At 45.1% G+C, this 25,834-nt stretch overlaps 15 non-coding genes across 15 annotated transcripts; all 15 read right to left on the minus strand.

Annotated features, from left to right (window-relative positions):
• Positions 1 to 171: 171 nt before the first annotated feature.
• Positions 172 to 244, minus strand: TRNAR-UCG (transfer RNA arginine (anticodon UCG)). Its single transcript has one exon. It is a non-coding gene; the product is annotated as a tRNA-Arg (tRNA).
• Positions 245 to 888: 644 nt separating this feature from the next.
• Positions 889 to 961, minus strand: TRNAR-CCU (transfer RNA arginine (anticodon CCU)). The gene has a single exon. It is a non-coding gene; the product is annotated as a tRNA-Arg (tRNA).
• Positions 962 to 1,764: 803 nt separating this feature from the next.
• TRNAR-UCG (transfer RNA arginine (anticodon UCG)) lies at positions 1,765 to 1,837 on the minus strand. Its single transcript has one exon. It is a non-coding gene; the product is annotated as a tRNA-Arg (tRNA).
• Positions 1,838 to 2,481: 644 nt separating this feature from the next.
• TRNAR-CCU (transfer RNA arginine (anticodon CCU)) lies at positions 2,482 to 2,554 on the minus strand. The gene has a single exon. It is a non-coding gene; the product is annotated as a tRNA-Arg (tRNA).
• An 804-nt stretch (positions 2,555 to 3,358) lies between these two features.
• On the minus strand, positions 3,359 to 3,432 carry TRNAR-UCG (transfer RNA arginine (anticodon UCG)). The gene has a single exon. It is a non-coding gene; the product is annotated as a tRNA-Arg (tRNA).
• Positions 3,433 to 16,036: 12,604 nt separating this feature from the next.
• TRNAR-CCU (transfer RNA arginine (anticodon CCU)) lies at positions 16,037 to 16,109 on the minus strand. The gene has a single exon. It is a non-coding gene; the product is annotated as a tRNA-Arg (tRNA).
• An 804-nt stretch (positions 16,110 to 16,913) lies between these two features.
• On the minus strand, positions 16,914 to 16,986 carry TRNAR-UCG (transfer RNA arginine (anticodon UCG)). Its single transcript has one exon. It is a non-coding gene; the product is annotated as a tRNA-Arg (tRNA).
• A 644-nt stretch (positions 16,987 to 17,630) lies between these two features.
• Positions 17,631 to 17,703, minus strand: TRNAR-CCU (transfer RNA arginine (anticodon CCU)). The gene has a single exon. It is a non-coding gene; the product is annotated as a tRNA-Arg (tRNA).
• A 1,520-nt stretch (positions 17,704 to 19,223) lies between these two features.
• TRNAR-CCU (transfer RNA arginine (anticodon CCU)) lies at positions 19,224 to 19,296 on the minus strand. The gene has a single exon. It is a non-coding gene; the product is annotated as a tRNA-Arg (tRNA).
• Positions 19,297 to 20,099: 803 nt separating this feature from the next.
• TRNAR-UCG (transfer RNA arginine (anticodon UCG)) lies at positions 20,100 to 20,172 on the minus strand. The gene has a single exon. It is a non-coding gene; the product is annotated as a tRNA-Arg (tRNA).
• A 644-nt stretch (positions 20,173 to 20,816) lies between these two features.
• Positions 20,817 to 20,889, minus strand: TRNAR-CCU (transfer RNA arginine (anticodon CCU)). The gene has a single exon. It is a non-coding gene; the product is annotated as a tRNA-Arg (tRNA).
• An 803-nt stretch (positions 20,890 to 21,692) lies between these two features.
• On the minus strand, positions 21,693 to 21,765 carry TRNAR-UCG (transfer RNA arginine (anticodon UCG)). The gene has a single exon. It is a non-coding gene; the product is annotated as a tRNA-Arg (tRNA).
• A 1,520-nt stretch (positions 21,766 to 23,285) lies between these two features.
• Positions 23,286 to 23,358, minus strand: TRNAR-UCG (transfer RNA arginine (anticodon UCG)). The gene has a single exon. It is a non-coding gene; the product is annotated as a tRNA-Arg (tRNA).
• A 567-nt stretch (positions 23,359 to 23,925) lies between these two features.
• On the minus strand, positions 23,926 to 23,998 carry TRNAR-CCU (transfer RNA arginine (anticodon CCU)). Its single transcript has one exon. It is a non-coding gene; the product is annotated as a tRNA-Arg (tRNA).
• Positions 23,999 to 24,802: 804 nt separating this feature from the next.
• On the minus strand, positions 24,803 to 24,875 carry TRNAR-UCG (transfer RNA arginine (anticodon UCG)). The gene has a single exon. It is a non-coding gene; the product is annotated as a tRNA-Arg (tRNA).
• Positions 24,876 to 25,834: the final 959 nt, after the last annotated feature.

Below are 25,834 nucleotides of genomic sequence, written 5' to 3' on the forward strand. Positions count from 1 at the left end.
TGCCACTAACATGAACAAGATTTTAGGCTGAAGATGCAATCTAAATGACTGTGCAGTATATACTCCACTTCATGAATAATTAGGAATGAGAACATGATGGCTATAAGAGTATTGGAAGAGCCTGCTTCCATTCTGAATGGAAATCTGAGATGTGTGACCATTGGCAAAAACTGACCACGGAGGGGCTTGAACCCACAATCTTCTGATCCGAAGTCAGACACCTTATCCATTAGGCCACGCGGTCATATGTCCTGATGTGCTTATTTTTATAATGTAGGTGGTATACAAGGATGGGAAATATGATATTGATAGTTATTTAGGTTTACATCCCATTGTGTTTTTTCAGCTCCTTTCAATTAAAGCTCTCTTTTGGAATCTATATAATGAGAATGTCACCAGTACGATAAGCTTTTATTTTCTTTTTTGCATTTAAACCTCTTTCTTCATGAGATTAAAGCTCAGTTGTATGCTTTACATAGCTCTGGATATTTCCAGAAGTGGAGAGAAACTGTTTAGACAGTAGTACAAACTGCTCCTTTCTGGATATGCCAATTTACACACGCTCAAAGGTTGTATACGTTTCATGAATCCTGCCTTGCCCTATTCAAGTAGCTGAAAGCCTGTCACCACCTCTAGAAACAACAGTTACACCAATCCAATTCAAATCATTTTTTCCAAAGGAATATCTTCTGCCGGGTCAAAGTTGCATCTGACAAAGATAGGTGTTTAAAAATCTACTTTGTAGTTTCAGAACACCAACATGAGTCCGGAGAGTACAGAAGAAAAATGGTACCATTTCAAAGTTCCTAATACCACATAAGCTTCTGAGCGGAAGCATGTAATATATATATCAATTTTTCTGGAAAAGTAAGAGTGGATATTGGTTTTCACCTCATATGGGACTCGAACCCACAATCCCTGGCTTAGGAGGCCAGTGCCTTATCCATTAGGCCACTGAGGCACAGATAAACACTTGCAGTCTAGAGGCATTATTTAAATGTATTCAATCGTCAAACACTGGTGTCTGCACACAGGACATTTCTCAGTTCTCTCCATAAGTAAACTTCCCATTTTCATCCTCTTCCATCCCCGACTTTAACACTCTGTTCTGTGCTATAATGGACTCTCTGCATTTCGAGCAAGTGGAGAGAAATTGGAGGAGAACCACTCTCGACTCAACACTTCTTCTTTCCTGGATGCTTTTCTCAATAAACTGGGCTTTGAAAGTGGTATCAAGCCGTCCTTGTCTTCAGCAGGACACAGAAACAGGCACCAAGTCTCCTAACCAAGTTCAACCACACTCTGCAACTTAATAGACCAATGCTTCACAAATTAGCCAACTGTGTCATCAGCAAAGGAAGCCAATGTGCCAATCCTTTATAATTCTTCTGTAGTACTTCTCTTTCTCGTAGGCAAAATTAGCATGTTAACTGCACAAATCATATAGATTTTACACTTGAAGCAATCCATGAACACATACTTACACACCTTGCATTTCATCTACACACCCTTAAGCTAAAAACCCATTCTGTCAAGTCAAAATTCTGCCACCCTATTACATATTCCGTGCGTGTACATAGAAGCACTTCTTAATGCCACTAACATGAACAAGATTTTAGGCTGAAGATGCAATCTAAATGACTGTGCAGTATATACTCCACTTCATGAATAATTAGGAATGAGAACATGATGGCTATAAGAGTATTGGAAGAGCCTGCTTCCATTCTGAATGGAAATCTGAGATGTGTGACCATTGGCAAAAACTGACCACGAAGGGGCTTGAACCCTCAATCTTCTGATCCGAAGTCAGACACCTTATCCATTAGGCCACGCGGTCATATGTCCTGATGTGCTTATTTTTATAATGTAGGTGGTATACAAGGATGGGAAATATGATATTGATAGTTATTTAGGTTTACATCCCATTGTGTTTTTTCAGCTCCTTTCAATTAAAGCTCTCTTTTGGAATCTATATAATGAGAATGTCACCAGTACGATAAGCTTTTGTTTTCTTTTTTGCATTTAAACCTCTTTCTTCATGAGATTAAAGCTCAGTTGTATGCTTTACATAGCTCTGGATATTTCCAGAAGTGGAGAGAAACTGTTTAGACAGTAGTACAAACTGCTCCTTTCTGGATATGCCAATTTACACACGCTCAAAGGTTGTATACGTTTCATGAATCCTGCCTTGCCCTATTCAAGTAGCTGAAAGCCTGTCACCACCTCTAGAAACAACAGTTACACCAATCCAATTCAAATCATTTTTTCCAAAGGAATATCTTCTGCCGGGTCAAAGTTGCATCTGACAAAGATAGGTGTTTAAAAATCTACTTTGTAGTTTCAGAACACCAACATGAGTCCGGAGAGTACAGAAGTAAAATGGTACCATTTCAAAGTTCCTAATACCTCATAAGCTTCTGAGCGGAAGCATGTAATAAATATATATATTTTTCAAGAAAAGTAAGAGTGGATATTGGTTTACACCTCAGATGGGACTCGAACCCACAATCCCTGGCTTAGGAGGCCAGTGCCTTATCCATTAGGCCACTGAGGCACAGATGAACACTTGCAGTCTAGAGGCATTATTTAAATGTATTCAATCGTCAAACACTGGTGTCTGCACACAGGACATTTCTCAGTTCTCTCCATAAGTAAACTTCCCATTTTCATCCTCTTCCATCCCCGACTTTAACACTCTGTTCTGTGCTATAATGGAGGCTCTGCATTTTGCGCAAGTGGAGAGAAATTGGAGGAGAACCACTTTCGACTCAACACTTCTTCTTTCCTGGATGCTTTTCTCAATAAACTGGGCTTTGACAGTGGTATCAAGCCGTCCTTGTCTTCAGCAGGACACAGAAACAGGCACCAAGTCTGCTAACCAAGTTCAACCACACTCTGCAACTTAATAGACCAATGCTTTCCAAATTAGCCAACTGTGTCATCAGCAAAGGCAGCCAATGTGCAAAACCTTTATAATTCTTCTGTAGTACTTTTCTTTCTCGTAGGCAAAATTAGCACTTTAACTGCACAAATCATACAGATTTTTACACTTGAAGCACTCCATGAACACATACTTACACACCTTGCATTTCATCTACACACCCTTAAGCTAAAAACCCATTCTGTCAAGTCAAAATTCTGCAACCCTATTACATATTCAGTGCGTGTACATAGAAGCACTTCTTAATGCCACTAACATGGACAAGATTTTAGGCTGAAGATGCAATCTAAATGACTGTGCAGTATGTACTCCACTTCATGAATAATTAGGAATGAGAACATGATGGCTATAAGAGTATTGGAAGAGCCTGCTTCCATTCTGAATGGAAAGCTGAGTTGTGTGACCATTGGCAAAAACCGACCACGAAGGGACTCGAACCCTCAATCTTCTGATCCGAAGTCAGACACCCTTATCCATTAGGCCACGCGGTCATATATCCTGCTTTGCTTATTTTTATAATGTAGGTAGTATGCAAGGATGGGAAATATGATATTGATAGTTATTTAGGTTTACATCCCATTGTGTTTTTTCAGCTCCTTTCAATTAAAGCACTCTTTTGGAATCTATATAATGAGAATGTCACCAGTACGATATGGCTGAGATACCCGCCACCCCCTCTCAACACAATCCCCAAAGGAGGGAAACCGGAAACAGTTCTTGAAGTTTTTGGAAGAGGGAGGGAGTGACCCTCCCCGGCCGTATTTATTAAAACAAAAAATTAAAACATTAAACAGTTTCATATTAATGTACAATTTCATTACCACATTGCGATGTTTGGCTAACCTTAACAGATTCTCTAATACTGAGGTTCTCCTAGCCGAACTAACAACCTACAAAACATTTTCTTGAAATATTGAAATTGTACATCCTAGCGTTTAAGGGCCAACGGCAAGGTCGTAACCGGTGTCAAGATCCCTAACCAGAAATACCCCCCCCCCACTTGGGAGGGGCGACAGCACTGAGGCGTACCTCAAGTGCAACTACCAATTTCCCTTGACTTGACGGGGGCCCCAATAAACTCGACGCCACTTAAAGGTCGTTCGAGGACTCGTGTGAGTATCTAGAAGGTAGCGTAGACCTCCCCCCAAACCCCACACAACTTACCACATCTGCCGTCGCAGACGTCACTGGCCCCGGGAAATTCCCCAGGAGGGGGCTGTAACCCCTCCTACACAGGAAGGGACCTTGACCACCTTTCCTTTCCTTCCGGCGGCCCATCCTTAGAAGGGACCGCCTCCCCGTTGAGGGGCCAAAGGCCACCTCTCCCGAGCGCTCCCATCCGTGTTGGGTGACGCCCACTCATAGGGATCTTCCAATTACTGCTCACCGATCATGACCTTACCGCCCGACCAAAAAAAATACGACAATGCTAACTCAACAAACAATACATTGGCCACTATGACCAAAATAAGCATGCTTATAAATGGACACTAAAAACCGAATATCTTTAATCACAAAACATACATAAAATCGACCAACTTTATTACACACTCAATATCAACACGATAATACCACAACCTGTAAACGAAATAGAATTATTGACCCATTTTATTACAAACAACTGGCTGTCTTCAGGGGCTGGTGGGTGGGTCAAAATTGGCTCTTCGTTCCGTCTCGAGCTCACGTGCAGCGAGGGGGTGCAGCTTCAGAGCACAGGAACAAGAGGATGTCTTCTGGTCTTGCGTCCCTTTTTATCCGTCTTCAGGGCGGGCGTAAACCCGCCCCTGCCTGCCCCGAGGGCGTGGCCAGCCGCGTCAGTGTCTAGGCCAGCCCACTCTAGGGCGGGACAGAGCGCGCCCCGGCTACGCCGCTTCGGGCATACCAGCTGAGACGCGCCTCCCGCCGAAAAATGGCTTCCCGGGGGGATCGAGGTACTCTGCCATACGTTCGGGGGGACCGAGTGGTCGCCCCTTTCCATATGGCTGAGATACCCGCCTCCCCCTCTCAACACAATCCCCAAAGGAGGGAAACCGGAAACAGTTCTTGAAGTTTTTGGAAGAGGGAGGGAGTGACCCTCCCCGGCCGTATTTATTAAAACAAAAAATTAAAACATTAAACAGTTTCATATTAATGTACAATTTCATTACCACATTGCGATGTTTGGCTAACCTTAACAGATTCTCTAATACAGAGGTTCTCCTAGCCGAACTAACAACCTACAAAACATTTTCTTGAAATATTGAAATTGTACATCCTAGCGTTTAAGGGCCAACGGCAAGGTCGTAACCGGTGTCAAGATCCCTAACCAGAAATACCCCCCCCCACTTGGGAGGGGCGACAGCACTGAGGCGTACCTCAAGTGCAACTACCAATTTCCCTTGACTTGACGGGGGCCCCAATAAACTCGACGCCACTTAAAGGTCGTTCGAGGACTCGTGTGAGTATCTAGAAGGTAGCGTAGACCTCCCCCCAAACCCCACACAACTTACCACATCTGCCGTCGCAGACGTCACTGGCCCCGGGAAATTCCCCAGGAGGGGGCTGTAACCCCTCCTACACAGGAAGGGGCCTTGACCGCCTTTCCTTTCCTTCCGGCGGCCCATCCTTAGAAGGGACCGCCTCCCCGTTGAGGGGCCAAAGGCCACCTCTCCCGAGCGCTCCCATCCGTGTTGGGTGACGCCCACTCATAGGGATCTTCCAATTACTGCTCACCGATCATGACCTTACCGCCACAGGCCGGATAGTTGACCGGCTATCCGGACCCCCAAAAAACTCCTACCTAAAGGTCATGCTTTAACGTTTTTTAACCATGCTAAGAAGTCTCCTATGAGTAACTCATTCCCCACCCGAGACAAATGCACACCATCCCCCGAATACATACTGTCATCATTAATACAGCCATGCGGAATAGAGCAATGTCCCGGAACGGAACAACCTACTCACTTTGTTATTAAGCTTTCTAACAGACTGATTCAAAGCAGGAATAGAAATAGCCCCCCGCCACACCTTTCGTGGGATCATATGGGACCACGCAATAGTGCACCCCGGAACTCTCCTCGCCAACCAACTTACAGTGGAAAGCATTGCCTCCAGGAGAAGTCGTCTACCGGTGGTGACCAAATCATTGCCCCCTAAATGTACTATGACTATAGACGGCGGTGACCTCGTCCGCCCTAACAAATCCTCAAAATATGCTTGAAACTGGTCAATACAGAGACCGCCTCTTCCGTAGAAGTAATTACAACAAGGGGTGGTGAGGGACAGAGTCTCTGAATTAAACAGAAAGCTCTCACCCAGTCAAGAGATCAGGGCTAGATCCAACACCGTTTTTTAGCTCACTGCACCATCCCAGTTTCAGAACCTGGCTGTATGCAAATTAGTCTGTTCCTGTCCCAGTGCATGATGGGAACAGGGCAAACCAAACTACAACAGCCAATTCTTTCACTGGGAAGGAAACAAGCTCCCGGGGACCGGTTTCTGGCATTACAGCCGTCTTCGGCCCGGTTTGCTTGAATCCTGATGGTGCAATGAGCAAGGGTCTCACATCTGAGAATACCCTTCCACGCTTAGGGTGGACAAAAATAATTACAACAAGGGGTGGTGAGGGACAGAGTCTCTGAATTAAACAGAAAGCTCTCACCCAGTCAAGAGATCAGGGCTAGATCCAACACCGTTTTTTAGCTCACTGCACCATCCCAGTTTCAGAACCTGGCTGTATGCAAATTAGTCTGTTCCTGTCCCAGTGCATGATGGGAACAGGGCAAACCAAACTACAACAGCCAATTCTTTCCCCCTTTTGTAAATCGATTTTGGCCACTATAGGTGTGGCAGGGTATACTCAGACATGAGTCCCTTTCTCACTGCTCCATCAGGATTCAAGCAAGCCGGGCCGAAGAGGCTGAAATGCCAGAAACCGGTCCCCGGTAGCTTGTCTCCTTTCTGGTAAAGAATTGGCTTGGTAGTTTAGTCTGCCCTGTTCCCATGATGCACTGGGCCAGGGACAGACTGATTTGCATATAGCCAGGTTCTGAGCTGGGATGGGGCAGTGAGATAAATAACGGTGATGGATCAAGCCCTGATCTTTGGACTGGGTAAGAGTGGTCTGCTCAATTCAGACACTCTGTTCATCACCACCCCCTTTTGTAAATCGATTTTGGCCACTATAGGTGTGGCAGGGTATACTCAGACATGAGTCCCTTTCTCACTGCTCCATCAGGATTCAAGCAAGCCGGGCCGAAGAGGCTGAAATGCCAGAAACCGGTCCCCGGTAGCTTGTCTCCTTTCTGGGAAAGAATTGGCTTGGTAGTTTAGTCTGCCCTGTTCCCATGATGCACTGGGCCAGGGACAGACTGATTTGCATATAGCCAGGTTCTGAGCTGGGATGGGGCAGTGAGATAAATAACGGTGATGGATCAAGCCCTGATCTTTGGACTGGGTAAGAGTGGTCTGCTCAATTCAGACACTCTGTTCATCACCACCCCCTTTTGTAAATCGATTTTGGCCACTATAGGTGTGGCAGGGTATACTCAGACATGAGTCCCTTTCTCACTGCTCCATCAGGATTCAAGCAAGCCGGGCCGAAGAGGCTGAAATGCCAGAAACCGGTCCCCGGTAGCTTGTCTCCTTTCTGGTAAAGAATTGGCTTGGTAGTTTAGTCTGCCCTGTTCCCATGATGCACTGGGCCAGGGACAGACTGATTTGCATATAGCCAGGTTCTGAGCTGGGATGGGGCAGTGAGATAAATAACGGTGATGGATCAAGCCCTGATCTTTGGACTGGGTAAGAGTGGTCTGCTCAATTCAGACACTCTGTTCATCACCACCCCCTTTTGTAAATCGATTTTGGCCACTATAGGTGTGGCAGGGTATACTCAGACATGAGTCCCTTTCTCACTGCTCCATCAGGATTCAAGCAAGCCGGGCCGAAGAGGCTGAAATGCCAGAAACCGGTCCCCGGTAGCTTGTCTCCTTTCTGGTAAAGAATTGGCTTGGTAGTTTAGTCTGCCCTGTTCCCATGATGCACTGGGCCAGGGACAGACTGATTTGCATATAGCCAGGTTCTGAGCTGGGATGGGGCAGTGAGATAAATAACGGTGATGGATCAAGCCCTGATCTTTGGACTGGGTAAGAGTGGTCTGCTCAATTCAGACACTCTGTTCATCACCACCCCCTTTTGTAAATCGATTTTGGCCACTATAGGTGTGGCAGGGTATACTCAGACATGAGTCCCTTTCTCACTGCTCCATCAGGATTCAAGCAAGCCGGGCCGAAGAGGCTGAAATGCCAGAAACCGGTCCCCGGTAGCTTGTCTCCTTTCTGGTAAAGAATTGGCTTGGTAGTTTAGTCTGCCCTGTTCCCATGATGCACTGGGCCAGGGACAGACTGATTTGCATATAGCCAGGTTCTGAGCTGGGATGGGGCAGTGAGATAAATAACGGTGATGGATCAAGCCCTGATCTTTGGACTGGGTAAGAGTGGTCTGCTCAATTCAGACACTCTGTTCATCACCACCCCCTTTTGTAAATCGATTTTGGCCACTATAGGTGTGGCAGGGTATACTCAGACATGAGTCCCTTTCTCACTGCTCCATCAGGATTCAAGCAAGCCGGGCCGAAGAGGCTGAAATGCCAGAAACCGGTCCCCGGTAGCTTGTCTCCTTTCTGGTAAAGAATTGGCTTGGTAGTTTAGTCTGCCCTGTTCCCATGATGCACTGGGCCAGGGACAGACTGATTTGCATATAGCCAGGTTCTGAGCTGGGATGGGGCAGTGAGATAAATAACGGTGATGGATCAAGCCCTGATCTTTGGACTGGGTAAGAGTGGTCTGCTCAATTCAGACACTCTGTTCATCACCACCCCCTTTTGTAAATCGATTTTGGCCACTATAGGTGTGGCAGGGTATACTCAGACATGAGTCCCTTTCTCACTGCTCCATCAGGATTCAAGCAAGCCGGGCCGAAGAGGCTGAAATGCCAGAAACCGGTCCCCGGTAGCTTGTCTCCTTTCTGGTAAAGAATTGGCTTGGTAGTTTAGTCTGCCCTGTTCCCATGATGCACTGGGCCAGGGACAGACTGATTTGCATATAGCCAGGTTCTGAGCTGGGATGGGGCAGTGAGATAAATAACGGTGATGGATCAAGCCCTGATCTTTGGACTGGGTAAGAGTGGTCTGCTCAATTCAGACACTCTGTTCATCACCACCCCCTTTTGTAAATCGATTTTGGCCACTATAGGTGTGGCAGGGTATACTCAGACATGAGTCCCTTTCTCACTGCTCCATCAGGATTCAAGCAAGCCGGGCCGAAGAGGCTGAAATGCCAGAAACCGGTCCCCGGTAGCTTGTCTCCTTTCTGGTAAAGAATTGGCTTGGTAGTTTAGTCTGCCCTGTTCCCATGATGCACTGGGCCAGGGACAGACTGATTTGCATATAGCCAGGTTCTGAGCTGGGATGGGGCAGTGAGATAAATAACGGTGATGGATCAAGCCCTGATCTTTGGACTGGGTAAGAGTGGTCTGCTCAATTCAGACACTCTGTTCATCACCACCCCCTTTTGTAAATCGATTTTGGCCACTATAGGTGTGGCAGGGTATACTCAGACATGAGTCCCTTTCTCACTGCTCCATCAGGATTCAAGCAAGCCGGGCCGAAGAGGCTGAAATGCCAGAAACCGGTCCCCGGTAGCTTGTCTCCTTTCTGGTAAAGAATTGGCTTGGTAGTTTAGTCTGCCCTGTTCCCATGATGCACTGGGCCAGGGACAGACTGATTTGCATATAGCCAGGTTCTGAGCTGGGATGGGGCAGTGAGATAAATAACGGTGATGGATCAAGCCCTGATCTTTGGACTGGGTAAGAGTGGTCTGCTCAATTCAGACACTCTGTTCATCACCACCCCCTTTTGTAAATCGATTTTGGCCACTATAGGTGTGGCAGGGTATACTCAGACATGAGTCCCTTTCTCACTGCTCCATCAGGATTCAAGCAAGCCGGGCCGAAGAGGCTGAAATGCCAGAAACCGGTCCCCGGTAGCTTGTCTCCTTTCTGGTAAAGAATTGGCTTGGTAGTTTAGTCTGCCCTGTTCCCATGATGCACTGGGCCAGGGACAGACTGATTTGCATATAGCCAGGTTCTGAGCTGGGATGGGGCAGTGAGATAAATAACGGTGATGGATCAAGCCCTGATCTTTGGACTGGGTAAGAGTGGTCTGCTCAATTCAGACACTCTGTTCATCACCACCCCCTTTTGTAAATCGATTTTGGCCACTATAGGTGTGGCAGGGTATACTCAGACATGAGTCCCTTTCTCACTGCTCCATCAGGATTCAAGCAAGCCGGGCCGAAGAGGCTGAAATGCCAGAAACCGGTCCCCGGTAGCTTGTCTCCTTTCTGGTAAAGAATTGGCTTGGTAGTTTAGTCTGCCCTGTTCCCATGATGCACTGGGCCAGGGACAGACTGATTTGCATATAGCCAGGTTCTGAGCTGGGATGGGGCAGTGAGATAAATAACGGTGATGGATCAAGCCCTGATCTTTGGACTGGGTAAGAGTGGTCTGCTCAATTCAGACACTCTGTTCATCACCACCCCCTTTTGTAAATCGATTTTGGCCACTATAGGTGTGGCAGGGTATACTCAGACATGAGTCCCTTTCTCACTGCTCCATCAGGATTCAAGCAAGCCGGGCCGAAGAGGCTGAAATGCCAGAAACCGGTCCCCGGTAGCTTGTCTCCTTTCTGGTAAAGAATTGGCTTGGTAGTTTAGTCTGCCCTGTTCCCATGATGCACTGGGCCAGGGACAGACTGATTTGCATATAGCCAGGTTCTGAGCTGGGATGGGGCAGTGAGATAAATAACGGTGATGGATCAAGCCCTGATCTTTGGACTGGGTAAGAGTGGTCTGCTCAATTCAGACACTCTGTTCATCACCACCCCCTTTTGTAAATCGATTTTGGCCACTATAGGTGTGGCAGGGTATACTCAGACATGAGTCCCTTTCTCACTGCTCCATCAGGATTCAAGCAAGCCGGGCCGAAGAGGCTGAAATGCCAGAAACCGGTCCCCGGTAGCTTGTCTCCTTTCTGGTAAAGAATTGGCTTGGTAGTTTAGTCTGCCCTGTTCCCATGATGCACTGGGCCAGGGACAGACTGATTTGCATATAGCCAGGTTCTGAGCTGGGATGGGGCAGTGAGATAAATAACGGTGATGGATCAAGCCCTGATCTTTGGACTGGGTAAGAGTGGTCTGCTCAATTCAGACACTCTGTTCATCACCACCCCCTTTTGTAAATCTTCCGTAGAAGGACACCCTGTACCCGTATTCCCCAGCTACGTGAATCATGTCACCTGCTTTGAATACGTCCGCGGCACGCCTCACGTATGAGTGGCCCACGACCCACACCTCCTTTTCCACAGCCGGTGATGTCTGACCGCTGGCCCGGTGTTGGGTCGACTGCATAGTCCGCCCCGCCTCGTAGGCTTGCGCAACTGAAAACCAAACAAAAACAAGAGGCGTGAGTACATCATTACAGCTTTACAACATGTGCAACCGCACATACCTCTTATAACACTTGGAGGACCAACGCCCCACTCGTTTCACTTGTTCAACATTAAGACCCCTGGCTGTAGCTTCCGTAGCAGCCCCTATCCGAAAGGAATGGGTCCCAAACTCGCCCGGGTTCAAGCCCGCAGCGGCAATTGACATCGCAAGCACCCGCTGAAACTGAAATTTCGTCAGTGGGGTGGCGTCCGCGTGTCTCAACAAGGTCCCCCCCCATATTGCCACCCTTCGTGCTAGGTAATCTTCTAAACACTTTACCGGACACATGGAGGACCCGGGAATCCTGCGTATGATTATGCAGTCACCCATCCCGTCTTGATCGGTCTTGGACCTGACAAAGGAGATAGTCATTGCCTCTCCTCTGATCTGAACGTGTTCTCGGCACAAACCCCCTGTCACATCCTGTTTGTTCCTTGCTACCAGTTCGCTTAACCGCATCGCCCCGTGAAATGCTAGCGTAAAAGCGGCTCGGAACAATACCGCCTCGAACTGAGATGAACATGTCGCAGGGAGTGTAGCCAACAACTGGGCCAACCTATCCAAACCTATCGGGCGCCTCTCATCTACTCTGCGACCCTCAAGGCGTTGCCACCCACGCAGCGCTTTCTGTACAACGAAAGACGCTGTCGGGTCCTGGATACTATGGGCCCTGGCAACAAAGGAAATAGCAGCACGATGCCTCTGGGCCGTAGCCACTGATTTCCCAGCCCTACGTAAGGACATCAGAAAATTCACTACCCATTCCTCATGGCCCCAAAGCCTCTCTCTATCAGTCCCTAAAAAGGCTAAATAGGACCGAAACGCCCCTTCATATGCCTTCCTCGTCCTTGGTGCTAGACTCTCTCCCACGAGGTGACGAAGTTCGGGGCACCGAGAGACCAGAGAGCTTCGGGAAAGGGTGCCGGCTCTGGGTCCGCTGAGGGAAGGAAACCCGAGAAAGCCTGCATATGAAAACGAGACAGTGCATCAGCGGCCTGATTCATTACCCCTGGGACATGTTTTGCTCTGAATAGCACATTCAGTTGCATACACAGTAAAACTATTTCTTTGAGCAGTCTTAAAATCAGTTTACATCGTGCTGCCTGACTATTGATGCACTCGACCACGGTCATATTGTCAGACCAAAATATCACAGAGTGATCTTTGAACCCTTCTGGCCAGGTTCTCAGGGCCACCAAAATGGGGAAAAGTTCCAGGAAAGCAATATTACTTGTCAGACCATTGTCATGCCACCATGTCGGCCACCTTTGTGCCGACCATTTTGTGCCGAAGATGGCACCAAAACCTATGCTACCTGCTGAATCTGTCCATAGCCCCAGCTCTTCAGAGGACACGGCTGGTTTGTTCCAGATGACTCGACCATTAAAGTCCGCCAGAAATGCCAACCAAATACGCACGTCCTGGCGGACCTCAGCCGCTAGTCTCGTGCGATGATGGCCCTCCTTTAGGCCGACCATAGCTTGGGCAATTGAACGAGAAAAGGGGCGGGCCATCGGTATAACTCTCAGGGCAAAATTCAACTGTCCCACCAACTGCTGTAATTGATGCAGCGTAACTTTAGATCCATTTAGACACACTTGCAGGGCTGCCCTGAACTTCCACACTTTGTCAGTTGGCAAACGAAAACAACCCTCCCTGGAGTCTAACTCGATCCCCAGAAACTCGAGGCAAGTCGCAGGACCCACCGTCTTACCTGGTGCCAATGGCACACCAAACTGCTTCATCAATACACAAAATTCGGCCAAGGCCCGGCCACATTCGAGATCCCCGGCTGCCCCAAGGAACAGAAAATCATCAAGGTAATGCATTACATGTTGGAAACCCGTCTTCTTTGTGAAGACCCATTGTAGAAAACTACTGAATTTCTCGAAATAGGCACAAGATATAGAGCACCCCATCGGCATACACCTATCCATGTAATAATAACCCTGAAACATGAAACCTAGGAGACGCTGGTCGTCTGGGTGTACCGGGAGCAACCGGAACGCTGACTCGATATCTGACTTCGCCATCAGCGCCCCGGGCCCCAGGCGATTCAAAATGGCTACGGCCTCATCGAAGGATGCGTACCGCACCGAACACACTTCCGGATCTATTGCATCGTTTACAGAAAGACCACGTGGAGCTGACAAATTATGAATCAGTCGGAACTCACCTGGGTCCTTCTTGGGGACCACCCCTAAAGGAGAACAAACAAAATCCTGTACCGGGGGTATACTAAACGGGCCGGCGACCCGACCTCGAGTAACCTCTTTCCGGATCTTATCCTGAACCACGGTCGTATGCTGCAGGACGGAAAGTTGATTTTTACACTTCTCCACACCCTGAAAGTCCCCTACCGGGATGCGGAAACCATACGAAAATCCGTTCCGCAGCACCCCAGCAGAAGTACGATCCGGGTATTCACTGAGCCAGGGAATCATCGCCAAGGTATCAATCGGGGTAGGTAAAGGCGCCCCTCGGACTACGTTAGACCTGTTTGGCGCCTCCTCTCCCCCCGTTATCACCCGTTTTGGCTCTGCACGTGGACTCAGGATTGGACGACCCGCACCTACTACATTCATGTTTAAATTTACACGACCCCTGGGGCCTGGTACATTTACCTCTGTTGAAATTGAAGCAGAACCCCCTTTTTCCTGTATTGCCGGCAGGTCTCGAGTGATCGTCGGTACTCGTACCTGACCGAAAGGGCGTCCCCCCATATTGGCGGGAGGATTCGCCAACATTACTTCCTACCAATGGCATTTTCAACATACCTGTCTCCTTCATTTTATCCCATGTCAAAGAATCATAACAATCCCAGGTTAAGCTTTTATTATGCTCTTTTGCCTTTCTAAAAAGATTATCATAGCAGAACCAATGATTACCCTGGTGTGATGTCGAGTACCCCATGATTCGTGACTGATAGGTCGGCAACTCGGAAAGCAACTCGGGCCTACGTTCCCCCAAGATCGACGTAAAAATTCCCCATGCATTGCCCCAATTGCCGATAGTCTCATTTACCTTGAAGGCAGCCATTTTTGCCCGCCAAACACTCGGATGCATAAGATCTTTCTGACCCTTAACATGCTCCACCTCATAATGATCAACAAGCAACGAGAAGATGTTCACATATTCCCCCGCCCAAATCTTCTCCTTAATTGCCAAAGGCACATGTTGACCCAACCTTTCTCTACGAGAGGGTGCTGACTCATCCCTCGCAATCGGCAATGGCCGCTTACCTGCACCGGACGCTGCATCTGCGGTCGCAATCGTCCCTTGTGGCTTGTCGACTACTGCAGCCGGCGCGGACACCTTGGCTGCATCCCGTTTCTCGCGCAATTGCTTCATCAGCGCCTGGGCCTCGGCAGCCGTGGCGCCCTCACTACTGTCGCCCAACCACGCTGCAAGTTGTGCTGCCAGCTCGGGCGGCATATCCTCCTTGGACACCGGGGTGACCACCACAGGAATCGGATTCCCCTCCGCCGGTACTGGGGTTGGCGCTTCGAGCGGGGTACAGGGAACCGGGGCGTCTCCCCCAGCTGGTCCCCTCCTTGGCCTCTTGGCTCTTCCTCCCGGAGCTGCTCCAGCCGACGGACGCTCCGGCCCCCCTTCCCCGTCTCTCTCCGCCACCCGCTTCTTCAGCTCAGTCATCTCCTTCATGAGAACCCGAACCATCTGTTCGGTCGTCATTCTCTTCCCGCCTTTCTTGGGCATTTCTCCGACAGAGTATCTGTAAGACAAAAGAAAGATTACAACGCTCAAAATTGGCTCTTCGTTCCGTCTCGAGCTCACGTGCAGCGAGGGGGTGCAGCTTCAGAGCACAGGAACAAGAGGATGTCTTCTGGTCTTGCGTCCCTTTTTATCCGTCTTCAGGGCGGGCGTAAACCCGCCCCTGCCTGCCCCGAGGGCGTGGCCAGCCGCGTCAGTGTCTAGGCCAGCCCACTCTAGGGCGGGACAGAGCGCGCCCCGGCTACGCCGCTTCGGGCATACCAGCCGAGACGCGCCTCCCGCCCAAAATGGCTTCCCGGGGGGATCGAGGTACTCTGCCATACGTTCGGGGGGACCGAGTGGTCGCCCCTTTCCATAAGCTTTTGTTTTCTTTTTTGCATTTAAACCTCTTTCTTCATGAGATTAAAGCTCAGTTGTATGCTTTACATAGCTCTGGATTTTTCCAGAAGGGTAGAGAAACTGTTTAGACAGTAGTACAAACTGCTCCTTTCTGGATATGCCAATTTACACACGCTCAAAGGTTGTACACGTTTCATGAATCCTGACTTGCCCTATTCAAGTAGCTGAAAGCCTGTCACCACCTCTAGAAACAACAGTTACACCAATCCAATTCAAATCATTTTTTCCAAAGGAATATCTTCTGACGGGTCAAAGTTGTATCCGACAAAGATAGGTGTTTAAAAATCTACTTTGTAGTTTCAGAACATCAACATGACCCTGAAGAGTACAGAAGTAAAATGGTACCATTTCAAAGTTCCTAATACCTCATAAGCTTCTGAGCGGAAGCATGTAATAAATATATACATTTTTCTAGAAAAGTAATAGTGGATATTGGTTTTCACCTCAGATAGGACTCGAACCCACAATCCCTGGCTTAGGAGGCCAGTGCCTTATCCATTAGGCCACTGAGGCACAGATGAACACTTGCACGCTAGAGGCATTATATAAATGTATTCAATCGTCAAACACTGGTGTCTGCACACAGGACATTTCTCAGTTCTCTCCATAAGTAAACTTCCCATTTTCATCCTCTTCCATCCCCGACTTTAACACTCTGTTCTGTGCTATAATGGAGGCTCTGCATTTCGAGCAAGAGGAGAGAAATTGGAGGAGAACCACTTTCGACTCAACACTTCTTCTTTCCTGGATGCTTTTCTCAATAAACTGGGCTTTGACAGTGGTATCAAGCCGTCCTTGTCTTCAGCAGGACACAGAAACAGGCACCAAGTCTCCTATCCAAGTTCAACCACACTCTGCAACTTAATAGACCAATGCTTTACAAATTAGCCAACTGTGTCATCAGCAAAGGCAGCCAATGTGCCAATCCTTTATAATTCTTCTGTAGTACTTTTCTTTCTCGTAGGCAAAATTAGCACTTTAACTGCACAAATCATACAGATTTTTACACTTGAAGCACTCCATGAACACATACTTACACACCTTGCATTTCATCTACACACCCTTAAGCTAAAAACCCATTCTGTCAAGTCAAAATTCTGCAACCCTATTACATATTCAGTGCGTGTACATAGAAGCACTTCTTAATGCCACTAACATGGACAAGATTTTAGGCTGAAGATGCAATCTAAATGACTGTGCAGTATGTACTCCACTTCATGAATAATTAGGAATGAGAACATGATGGCTATAAGAGTATTGGAAGAGCCTGCTTCCATTCTGAACGGAAAGCTGAGTTGTGTGTCCATTGGCAAAAACCGACCACGAAGGGACTCGAACCCTCAACCTTCTGATCCGAAGTCAGACACCTTATCCATTAGGCCACGCGGTCATATGTCCTGCTGTGCTTATTTTTATAATGTAGGTGGTATGCAAGGATGGGAAATATGATATTGATAGTTATTTAGGTTTACATCCCATTGTGTTTTTTCAGCTCCTTTCAATTAAAGCACTCTTTTGGAATCTATATAATGAGAATGTCACCAGTACGATAAGCTTTTGTTTTCTTTTTTGCATTTAAACCTCTTTCTTCATGAGATTAAAGCTCAGTTGTATGCTTTACATAGCTCTGGATATTTCCAGAAGTGGAGAGAAACTGTTTTGACAGTAGTACAAACTGCTCCTTTCTGGATATGCCAATTTACACACGCTCAAAGGTTGTATACGTTTCATGAATCCTGCCTTGCCCTATTCAAGTAGCTGAAAGCCCGTCACCACCTCTAGAAACAACAGTTACACCAATCCGATTCAAATCATTTTTTCCAAAGGAATATCTTCTGCCGGGTCAAAGTTGCATCTGACAAAGATAGGTGTTTAAAAATCTACTTTGTAGTTTCAGAACACCAACATGAGTCCGGAGAGTACAGAAGTAAAATGGTACCATTTCAAAGTTCCTAATACCTCATAAGCTTCTGAGCGGAAGCATGTAATAAATATATAAATTTTTCAAGAAAAGTAATAATGGATTTTGGTTTTCACCTCAGATGGGACTCGAACCCACAATCCCTGGCTTAGGAGGCCAGTGCCTTATCCATTAGGCCACTGAGGCTCAGATGAACACTTGCAGTCTAGAGGCATTATTTAAATGTATTCAATCGTCAAACACTGGTGTCTGCACACAGGACTTTCTCAGTTCTCTCCATAAGTAAACTTCCCATTTTCATCCTCTTCTATCCCCGACTTTAACACTCTGTTCTGTGCTATAATGGAGGCTCTGCATTTCGCGCAAGTGGAGAGAAATTGGAGGAGAACCACTTTCGACTCAACACTTCTTCTTTCCTGGATGCTTTTCTCAATAAACTGGGCTTTGACAGTGGTATCAAGCCGTCCTTGTCTTCAGCAGGACACAGAAACAGGCACCAAGTCTCCTAACCAAGTTCAACCATACTCTGCAACTTAATAGACCAATGCTTCACAAATTAGCCAACTGTGTCATCAGCAAAGGCAGCCAATGTGCCAATCCTTTATAATTCTTCTGTAGTACTTCTCTTTCTCGTAGGCAAAATTAGCACTTTAACTGCACAAATCATACAGATTTGTACACTTGAAGCACTCCATGAACACATACTTACACACCTTGCATTTCATCTACACATCCTTAACCTAAAAACCCATTCTGTCAAGTCAAAATTCTGCAACCCTATTACATATTCAGTGCGTGTACATAGAAGCACTTCTTAATGCCACTAACATGGACAAGATTTTAGGCTGAAGATGCAATCTAAATGACTGTGCAGTATGTACTCCACTTCATGAATAATTAGGAATGAGAACATGATGGCTATAAGAGTATTGGAAGAGCCTGCTTCCATTCTGAACGGAAAGCTGAGTTGTGTGTCCATTGGCAAAAACCAACCACGAAGGGACTCAAACCCTCAATCTTCTGATCCGAAGTCAGACACCTTATCCATTAGGCCACGCGGTCATATGTCCTGCTGTGCTTATTTTTATAATGTAGGTAGTATGCAAGGATGGGAAATATGATATTGATAGTTATTTAGGTTTACATCCCATTGTGTTTTTTCAGCTCCTTTCAATTAAAGCACTCTTTTGGAATCTATATAATGAGAATGTCACCAGTACGATAAGCTTTTGTTTTCTTTTTTTCATTTAAACCTCTTTCTTCATGAGATTAAAGCTCAGTTGTATGCTTTACATAGCTCTGGATATTTCCAGAAGTGGAGAGAAACTGTTTTGACAGTAGTACAAACTGCTCCTTTCTGGATATGCCAATTTACACACGCTCAAAGGTTGTATACGTTTCATGAATCCTGCCTTGCCCTATTCAAGTAGCTGAAAGCCTGTCACCACCTCTAGAAACAACAGTTACACCAATCCAATTCAAATCATTTTTTCCAAAGGAATATCTTCTGCCGGGTCAAAGTTGCATCTGACAAAGATAGGTGTTTAAAAATCTACTTTGTAGTTTCAGAACACCAACATGAGTCCGGAGAGTACAGAAGTAAAATGGTACCATTTCAAAGTTCCTAATACCTCATAAGCTTCTGAGCGGAAGCATGTAATAAATATATAAATTTTTCTAGAAAAGTAATAGTGGATATTGGTTTTCACCTCAGATGGAACTCGAACCCACAATCCCTGGCTTAGGAGGCCAGTGCCTTATCCATTAGGCCACTGAGGCACAGATGAACACTTGCAGTCTAGAGGCATTATTTAAATGTATTCAATCGTCAAACACTGGTGTCTGCACACAGGACATTTCTCAGTTCTCTCCATAAGTAAACTTCCCATTTTCATCCTCTTCCATCCCCGACTTTAACACTCTGTTCTGTGCTATAATGGAGGCTCTGCATTTCGAGCAAGAGGAGAGAAATTGGAGGAGAACCACTTTCGACTCAACACTTCTTCTTTCCTGGATGCTTTTCTCAATAAACTGGGCTTTGACAGTGGTATCAAGCCGTCCTTGTCTTCAGCAGGACACAGAAACAGGCACCAAGTCTCCTAACCAAGTTCAACCACACTCTGCAACTTAATAGACCAATGCTTTACAAATTAGCCAACTGTGTCATCAGCAAAGGCAGCCAATGTGCCAATCCTTTATAATTCTTCTGTAGTACTTTTCTTTCTCGTAGGCAAAATTAGCACTTTAACTGCACAAATCATACAGATTTTTACACTTGAAGCACTCCATGAACACATACTTACACACCTTGTATTTCATCTACACACCCTTAAGCTAAAAACCCATTCTGTCAAGTCAAAATTCTGCAACCCTATTACATATTCAGTGCGTGTACATAAAAGCACTTCTTAATGCCACTAACATGGACAGATTTTAGGCTGAAGATGCAATCTAAATGACTGTGCAGTATGTACTCCACTGCATGAATAATTAGGAATGAGAACATGATGGCTATAAGAGTATTGGAAGAGCCTGCTTCCATTCTGAACGGAAAGCTGAGTTGTGTGTCCATTGGCAAAAACCGACCACGAAGGGACTCGAACCCTCAATCTTCTGATCCGAAGTCAGACACCTTATCCATTAGGCCACGCGGTCATATGTCCTGCTGTGCTTATTTTTATAATGTAGGTAGTATGCAAGGATGGGAAATATGATATTGATAGTTATTTAGGTTTACATCCCATTGTGTTTTTTCAGCTCCTTTCAATTAAAGCACTCTTTTGGAATCTATATAATGAGAATGTCACCAGTACGATAAGCTTTTGTTTTCTTTTTTGCATTTAAACCTCTTTCTTCATGAGATTAAAGCTCAGTTGTATGCTTTACATAGCTCTGGATATTTCCAGAAGTGGAGAGAAACTGTTTTGACAGTAGTACAAACTGCTCCTTTCTGGATATGCCAATTTACACACGCTCAAAGGTTGTATACGTTTCATGAATCCTGACTTGCCCTATTCACGTAGCTGAAAGCCTGTCACCACCTCTAGAAACAACAGTTACACCAATCCAATTCAAATCATTTTTTCCAAAGGTATATCTTCTACCGGGTCAAAGTTGCATCTGACAAAGATAGGTGTTTAAAAATCTACTTTGTAGTTTCAGAACACCAACATGACCCTGAAGAGTACAGAAGTAAAATGGTACCATTTCAAAGTTCCTAATACCTCATAAGCTTCTGAGCGGAAGCATGTAATAAATATATAAATTTTTCTAGAAAAGTAATAGTGGATATTGGTTTTCACCTCAGATGGGACTCGAACCCACAATCCCTGGCTTAGGAGGCCAGTGCCTTATCCATTAGGCCACTGAGGCACAGATGAACACTTGCAGTCTAGAGGCATTATATAAATGTATTCAATCGTCAAACACTGGTGTCTGCACACAGGACATTTCTCAGTTCTCTCCATAAGTAAACTTCCCATTTTCATCCTCTTCCATCCCTGACTTTAACACTCTGTTCTGTGCTATAATGGAGGCTCTGCATTTCGAGCAAGTGGAGAGAAATTGGAGGAGAACCACTTTCGACTCAACACTTCTTCTTTCCTGGATGCTTTTCTCAATAAACTGGGCTTTGACAGTGGTATCAAGCCGTCCTTGTCTTCAGCAGGACACAGAAAGAGGCACCAAGTCTCCTAACCAAGTTCAACTACACTCTGCAACTTAATATACCAATGCTTTACAAATTAGCCAACTGTGTCATCAGCAAAGGCAGCCAATGTGCCAATCCTTTATAATTCTTCTGTAGTACTTTTCTTTCTCGTAGGCAAAATTAGCACTTTAACTGCACAAATCATACAGATTTTACACTTGAAGCACTCCATGAACACATACTTACACACCTTGCATTTCATCTACACACCCTTAAGCTAAAAACCCATTCTGTCAAGTCAAAATTCTGCAACCCTATTACATATTCAGTGCGTGTACATAGAAGCACTTCTTAATGCCACTAACATGAACAAGATTTTAGGCTGAAGATGCAATCTAAATGACTGTGCAGTATGTACTCCACTTCATGAATAATTAGGAATGAGAACATGATGGCTATATGAGTATTGGAAGAGCCTGCTTCCATTCTGAATGGAAAGCTGAGTTGTGTGACCATTGGCAAAAACCGACCACGAAGGGACTCGAACCCTCAATCTTCTGATCCGAAGTCAGACGCCTTATCCATTAGGCAACGTGGTCATATTTCCTGCTGTGCTTATTTTTATAATGTAGGTGGTATGCAAGAATGGGAAATATGATATTTATAGTTATTTAGGTTTACATCCCATTGTGTGTTTTCAGCTCCTTTCAATTAAAGAACTCTTTTGGAATCTATATAATGAAAATGTCACCAGTACGATAAGCTTTTGTTTTCTTTTTTGCATTTAAACCTCTTTCTTCATGAGAATAAAGCTCAGGTGTATGCTTTACATAGCTCTGGATATTTCTAGAGGTGGAGAGAAACTGTTTTGACAGTAGTAAAAACTGCTCCTTTCTGGATATGCCAATTTACACACGCTCAAAGGTTGTATACGTTTCATGAATCCTGGCTTGCCCTATTCAAGTAGCTGAAAGCCTGTCACCACCTCTAGAAACAACAGTTACACCAATCCAATTCAAATCATTTTTTCCAAAGGTATATCTTCTGCCGGGTCAAAGTTGCATCTGACAAAGATAGGTGTTTAAAAATCTACTTTGTAGTTTCAGAACACCAACATGAGTCCGGAGAGTACAGAAGTAAAATGGTACCATTTCAAAGTTCCTAATACCTCATAAGCTTCTGAGCGGAAGCATGTAATAAATATATAAATTTTTCTAGAAAAGTAATAGTGGATATTGGTTTTCACCTCAGATGGGACTCGTCCCACAATCCCTGGCTTAGGAGGCCAGTGCCTTATCCATTAGGCCACTGAGGCACAGATGAACACTTGCAGTCTAGAGGCATTATATAAATGTATTCAATCGTCAAACACTGGTGTCTGCACACAGGACATTTCTCAGTTCTCTCCATAAGTAAACTTCCCATTTTCATCCTCTTCCATCCCCGACTTTAACACTCTGTTCTGTGCTATAATGGAGGCTCTGCATTTCGAGCAAGAGGAGAGAAATTGGAGGAGAACCACTTTCGACTCAACACTTCTTCTTTCCTGGATGCTTTTCTCAATAAACTGGGCTTTGACAGTGGTATCAAGCCGTCCTTGTCTTCAGCAGGACACAGAAACAGGCACCAAGTCTCCTAACCAAGTTCAACCACACTCTGCAACTTAATAGACCAATGCTTTACAAATTAGCCAACTGTGTCATCAGCAAAGGCAGCCAATGTGCCAATCCTTTATAATTCTTCTGTAGTACTTTTCTTTCTTGTAGGCAAAATTAGCACTTTAACTGCACAAATCATACAGATTTTTACACTTGAAGCACTCCATGAACACATACTTACACACCTTGCATTTCATCTACACACCCTTAAGCTAAAAACCCATTCTGTCAAGTCAAAATTCTGCAACCCTATTACATATTCAGTGCGTGTACATAGAAGCACTTCTTAATGCCACTAACATGGACAAGATTTTAGGCTGAAGATGCAATCTAAATGACTGTGCAGTATGTACTCCACTTCATGAATAATTAGGAATGAGAACATGATGGCTATAAGAGTATTGGAAGAGCCTGCTTCCATTCTGAACGGAAAGCTGAGTTGTGTGTCCATTGGCAAAAACCGACCACGAAGGGACTCGAACCCTCAATCTTCTGATCCGAAGTCAGACACCTTATCCATTAGGCCACGCGGTCATATGTCCTGCTGTGCTTATTTTTATAATGTAGGTAGTATGCAAGGATGGGAAATATGATATTGATAGTTATTTAGGTTTACATCCCATTGTGTTTTTTCAGCTCCTTTCAATTAAAGCACTCTTTTGGAATCTATATAATGAGAATGTCACCAGTACGATAAGCTTTTCTTTTCTTTTTTGCATTTAAACCTCTTTCTTCATGAGATTAAAGCTCAGTTGTATGCTTTACATAGCTCTGGATATTTCCAGAAGTGGAGAGAAACTGTTTTGACAGTAGTACAAACTGCTCCTTTCTGGATATGCCAATTTACACACGCTCAAAGGTTGTATACGTTTCATGAATCCTGCCTTGCCCTATTCAAGTAGCTGAAAGCCTGTCACCACCTCTAGAAACAACAGTTACACCAATCCAATTCAAATCATTTTTTCCAAAGGAATATCTTCTGCCGGGTCAAAAAGTAAAATGGTACCATTTCAAAGTTCCTAATACCACATAAGCTTCTGAGCGGAAGCATGTAATAAATATATCAATTTTTCTGGAAAAGTAAGAGTGGATATTGGTTTTCACCTCAGATGGGACTCGAACCCACAATCCCTGGCTTAGGAGGCCAGTGCCTTATCCATTAGGCCACTGAGGCACAGATAAACACTTGCAGTCTAGAGGCATTATTTAAATGTATTCAATCGTCAAACACTGGTGTCTGCACACAGGACATTTCTCAGTTCTCTCCATAAGTAAACTTCCCATTTTCATCCTCTTCCATCCCCGACTTTAACACTCTGTTCTGTGCTATAATGGACTCTCTGCATTTCGAGCAAGTGGAGAGAAATTGGAGGAGAACCCCTCTCGACTCAACACTTCTTCTTTCCTGAATGCTTTTCTCAATAAACTGGGCTTTGACAGTGGTATCAAGCCGTCCTTGTCTTCAGCAGGACACAGAAACAGGCACCAAAGTCTCCTAACCAAGTTCAACCACACTCTGCAACTTAATAGACCAATGCTTCACAAATTAGCCAACTGTGTCATCAGCAAAGGCAGCCAATGTGCCAAACCTTTATAATTCTTCTGTAGTACTTTTCTTTCTCGTAGGCAAAATTAGCACTTTAACTGCACAAATCATACAGATTTTACACTTGAAGCACTCCATGAACACATACTTACACACCTTGCATTTCATCTACACACCCTTAAGCTAAAAACCCATTCTGTCAAGTCAAAATTCTGCAACCCTATTACATATTCAGTGTGTGTACATAGAAGCACTTCTTAATGCCACTAACATGGACAAGATTTTAGGCTGAAGATGCAATCTAAATGACTGTGCAGCATGTACTCCACTTCATGAATAATTAGGAATGAGAACATGATGGCTATAAGAGTATTGGAAGAGCCTGCTTCCATTCTGCATGGAAAGCTGAGTTGTGTGACCATTTGCAAAATCCGACCATGAAGGGACTTGAACCCTCAATCTTCTGATCCGAAGTCAGACGCCTTATCCATTAGGCCACGCGGTCATATGTCCTGCTGTGCTTATTTTTATAATGTAGGTGGTATGCAAGGATGGGAAATATGATATTGATAGTTATTTAGGTTTACATCCCATTGTGTGTTTTCAGCTCCTTTCAATTAAAGCACTCTTTTGTAATCTATATAATGAGAATGTCACCAGTACGATAAGCTTTTGCTTTCTTTTTTGCATTTAAACCTCTTTCTTCATGAGATTTAAGCTCAGTTGTATGCTTTACATAGCTCTGGATATTTCCAGAAGTAGAGAGAAACTGTTTTGACAGTAGTACAAACTGCTCCTTTCTGGATATGCCAATTTACAGACACTCAAAGGTTGTATACGTTTCATGCATCCTGACTTGCCCTATTCAAGTAGCTAAAAGCCTGTCACCACCTCTAGAAACAACAGTTACACCAATCCAATTCAAATCAATTTTTCCAAAGGAATATCTTCTGCCGGGTCAAAGTTGCATCTGACAAAGATAGCTGTTTAAAAATCTACTTTGTAGTTTCAGAACACCAACATGACTCTGAAGAGTACAGAAGTAAAATGGTACCATTTCAAAGTTCCTAATACCACATAAGCTTCTGAGCGGAAGCATGTAATAAATATATCAATTTTTCTGGAAAAGTAAGAGTGGATATTGGTTTTCACCTCAGATGGGACTCGAACCTACAATCCCTGGCTTGGGAGGCCAGTGCCTTATCCATTTGGCCACTGAGGCACAGATTAGCACTTGCAGTCTAGAGGGATTATTTAAATGTATTCAATCGTCAAACACTGGTGTCTGCACACAGGACATTTCTCAGTTCTCTCCATAAGTAAACTTCCCATTTTCATCCTCTTCCATCCCCGACTTTAACACTCTGTCTGTGCTATAATGGAAGCTCTGCATTTCGAGCAAGTGGAGAGAAATTGGAGGAGAACCACTTTCGACTCAACACTTCTTCTTTCCTGGATGCTTTT

The sequence above is a fragment of the Lissotriton vulgaris genome, chromosome 5 (assembly GCF_964263255.1).
Source record: "Lissotriton vulgaris chromosome 5, aLisVul1.2, whole genome shotgun sequence".
Taxonomy (NCBI): Eukaryota; Metazoa; Chordata; class Amphibia; order Caudata; family Salamandridae; genus Lissotriton; species Lissotriton vulgaris.